At 36.8% G+C, this 4,421-nt stretch overlaps 1 pseudogene; it reads left to right on the top strand.

Moving 5' to 3' along the window:
• Positions 1–1,227: 1,227 nt before the first annotated feature.
• LOC136173014 (TP53-regulated inhibitor of apoptosis 1 pseudogene) lies at positions 1,228–1,421 on the top strand (annotated as a pseudogene).
• Positions 1,422–4,421: the final 3,000 nt, after the last annotated feature.

Below are 4,421 nucleotides of genomic sequence, written 5' to 3'. Positions count from 1 at the left end.
AAAAGAGAGCTAAAGTATATCAACTGGATAAGAAGTAAGTGGAAACTGAAACTAGGCCAGTTCTCACAAAGGTTGAAAATGAGTCTCAAATGATCTCAATCCCTTATAGAATTGAGATGATCAGCCATTTGTTCTGTGATCTAAAAGAAAATAAAATACTATTCAGAGGAAAAAAAATAACAGACAGGCAATAATTTTTATATATAATGCCAAACATTCAATCCAAATAACCAGTTAAGTCAAGATTAAGCTAAAATGGTGAAGAGGAAAACAAATAAACAAATGAAAAATAGCCCAAGAGGTGAAAAACATACAGAAAAAAAAGTATTTTCCAAAAGTGACATAGAAATTAACCCATCAATTCAAAAAGCTCTATGTAAAGCCACACTTAGACACATCAGGGGAAAAATACTAAAAAAAAAAAAAAAAATCAGAAAGAAAATTTAAAAAGCATACAGGAAAACAGACACATTCAAGGAAGTGAAACTGATGAGATAACCCTTCAAAGGAAATTTTTTTTCAGTTTATTGTTCATTTTTAAGTCACTTTAGTTTTGTGTTAGTTTTCTGCTATACAACATTGTGAATCAGCTATATGCATATATCCCCTCTCCTTGGTTTATTTTATTTTATTTATTTTTTTCATTTATCTTTATTGTTGGAGGCTAATTACTTCACAACATTTCAGTGGGTTTTGTCATACATTGACATTATCCTCTCTCTTTGGAACCTCCCTCCCACCATTCTAATCCCACCTTCTAGGTAGTCACAGAGCACCAAGCTGAGCTCCTTGTCTATATAGCTGCTTCCCACTAGCTATCTATTTTGCACATGTCAATGATACTGTCTAAATTCATCCCACACTCCTTCTCCTGTTGTGTCCACAAGTCCGTTCTCTATGTCTGTGTCTCTATTGCTGCCCTGCAAATAAGTTCATCAGTACCATTTTTCTAGATTCCATATATATGCATTAATATACTATATTTGTTTTTCTCTTTCTGATTTACTTCACTCTGTATAACAGGTTCTAGTTTCACCCACCTCACTTCAGTTAACTCAAACTCTCTCTCTTTTATGGCTGAGTAATATTCCACTGTACATCACCACCACTTCTTTATGCATTCATCTGTTGATGGACATCTAGGTTGCTTCCATGTCGTGGATATTGTAAAAAGTGCTGCTATGAAATTGCATGACATCCCAAAACACCACCACAGATGCTGACACCATGAACAGCTTAGAGAAGACATGCATGAACTTGAAGTGCCAATATGACTAGTGCTTCCCTCAAGGGGAGACAGCTCCAGGGACTCAGGCACTGGCCCCTTCCAGAGATGCCAGCAGTGTTTTCAGAAAGCAATAAAGGCAAAAGAGATTCCTATTGCATGACTGGAGTTCATGGGCCATTGCAAAGAAAAATGAAAGCTCTTCTTGACATTGACAGTCACCTTGAAAATGGACTCCTCAAATCAGGAAATTGAGGACCCTCGATTTTGTCAATTAAAGCTGTGAGGATAGCATCAATTTCATGGATTGAGGAGGGAGGGCTTCCTTGCCTCCTTCTTGATATTTTTCTCTTACGGAGCATTACTCTTTGCATTGAGATTTTTAGCTTTGGCATCACAGTAGGAACCCAGTGTGCTAAATAATGGGGTTATTTTGGATTGTGGTTACCATACTTGGTCTGGGGTCAATTTTTAATTTATCTTGTATCTAAGTGCTGAAGAGCTTGTTGTGATGACCAAGGTTGCCTGAGTTCTGCTATGGAGGACATTACATATCCTGTACTGGAGTTATTGTTCATGTAAGCAACTGGTTAGGATATCTCTTTTCTCTCAGGGAGTGAATGCTTTGGAAGGTGTTTCCAGCATAACAGTTCTGATAAATGCTTGGGAGTACAGTTTTATTTTTATATAGTAACTTAACTGTTAAGATTGCTGGTAAACTGGGTTAGCCAAGAGGAAGACAACTTTTAACAGTTCCCTACCTTAACAAGAGGTGTCAGATCTCACATTAAGATGTGAAAGCTTCAAGAACACTGTAGTGAACATCATTTCAAAGCTCATGGTGTACGTAGTTCAGGAACTAAGATCCTCAGAGTGGCTGTGGAAGAAGATCCTAAATTACAAAGATTCGCTGTTGCCAGCTTTCAATGTAAGTCAATGAGTTAAGTCAACTTGTATATCACAAAAATGCCAAAATGCTGCCTCTGGTTAAATGGAGGAAGAAAAGAGTTTGCTTCATTTGCCTTGCTTACCCACCCTGCCCTGTAATCATCAAAATGGAATAAATTGTAACATTTAATTTCTATCATTGAGTTCCAGTTTGCTCCTGGAACTCTACACTTTATGGAACAACTATTACCCTGTAATCTCACACATCCCATGTCTACACTGGGAGAAGCTTTATGTAATTTATAATTTTATAAATTTTAATTTATAAAAGTGTAGATTTATCTAAGCTAGGTAGTATGGTAGAGCAAATGGAAACTTCACTGAGGGTTCTAAAATTTCCACAGTAAGCCGCTTCTTAAAATGTTTATATGATGGTACCCCAAAAATGTCAGGATCAGATGAGCACTTAGACACTGTATCTTGAGTAATATGGGGCAGTTTTTTAAATGTGCCCATACAGTATGAAACTTGTTTTACAGAAGGCCTAGATTATATTATCTCTTCTCCACTTTACCAATAAACAACTTCTTTTTTTAATGTGGCCAGTCCTTAGTGTCACTGCAATACATTCTGCATTTATATTTTGACAGGTTAAGATCCACTATACAAAAGATATTTGGAACCCAGCTGAGGGAGACCAGGCAAAAAGCTGGAGTTAAGTATATCTGTTCTGAAATAAGCCTGGCCACAAGCCAGTCAAAATCTTGTAGTGTTTTGAATCTCACCACAAAACTATCTGGTTGAGCCTTGAGAATAAAACAAATTTTAATGTAATTGCTGCTGAGAGAATAACTTTTTCTGATTGTTTCTCATGCAGTCTTGACTTTATCCTGCCCATGAAATGACTCCAAGTAAGTATCTCAGCTACTTCAAAGGCTTTAAATTTTGAAGAGGAAATCTTAATTGCTCTTTAAGGGTAATTTTGTAATTATTACTGTTGTTACTCCTAATTTTTATAGCTACAAGAAGTTTTCAATTCCAAAAACAGATAAGGCCAGTACTATAGGCTAAAAATAAAAGGAAATTATGAAAACCATAAGTAAAGAAAAGGATACTGAAAAACAATGAAGAATTAAACTCACAATCTAAAATTATATGACAAGTGAAAATATCTTTCAAAAGTAATCATTAAATAGAGATATTGTAAAAAAAAAATAGTGAGAGATTTCATTGGCAGCAGACATGCACTAAACGATATACTAAAGGTATCCTTTGAGTGAGCTCCCCAGGTGGCGCTAGTGGTCAAGAGCCCAGCTGCCAAAGCAGAAGACTGGCAAGACACACAGGCTGGATCCCTGGGAAGGGAAGATCCCCTGGAGGAGGGCATGGCAACCCACTCCAGTATTCCTGCCTGGAGAATTCCATGGTCAGAGGAGCCTGGCAGGCTGTCGTCTATAGGATCGCAAAGAGTTGTACATTACTGAAGCGACTGAGCACACATCCTTTGAGTAGAAGGAAAATGATCCTAAACAGAAGTGCAAGAAGGAAATTATCTTACAGAAATATAAATAGGAAAAAGTAAATCACTGGAAAGTAGGGGGAAAAAACCGAATATTCATGATATAAGCAATACTGGTAATATAATGTGGGTCTAAAACATATGTATGGGCTTCGCTGGTGGCTCAGACAATAAAGCGTCTGCCTGCAGTGCAGGAGACCTGGGTTCGATCCCTGGGTCAGGAAGGTCCCCTGGAGAAGGAAACGGCAACCCACTCCAGTATTCTTGCTTGGAAAATCCCGTAATCAGAGGAGCCTGGTAGGCTACAGTCCATGGAATCTCAAAGAGTCAGACACTACCGAGTGACTTCTCTTTCTAAAATATATGTATAATTAAAACACTCAACAATAACAACAAAAAGGACGGAATAGAGAAAATGGAATTTAATTGTCCTTAATTCTTCACGTTTTCTAGAGAGGATGAACAAATTGTTAGTTTACAGGTAACACTAATGATTCAAGGACTCGTGTTGTAATCCCTAAAAGAAAAGAAACATGACTTGCAACTATTAAGCTAATAATAGTTGCAACTTGCAACTATTAAGCTAATAAGTGGGATAATGGGATAATATTTGAAAAAATAATTAATTGAAAAGAAGACAACAAAATGGGAAAAAGAGAAACAGGGCAAATCGAAAATAATAGAAAGGTAGTAGGTGACTTAGCAGCAGCAGCAGTAGGTTTAAACTTAAAAATATCAGTGATAAATTTCTGTAAACAGACTACATATTTCAGATTTGATGAAAATTAA

The sequence above is a fragment of the Muntiacus reevesi genome, chromosome 8, assembly GCF_963930625.1.
Source record: "Muntiacus reevesi chromosome 8, mMunRee1.1, whole genome shotgun sequence".
NCBI classification, from domain to species: Eukaryota; Metazoa; Chordata; class Mammalia; order Artiodactyla; family Cervidae; genus Muntiacus; species Muntiacus reevesi.
The sequence above is the reverse complement of the archived record's forward strand: the minus strand, read 5'-3'. Positions and strand labels throughout refer to the sequence as shown.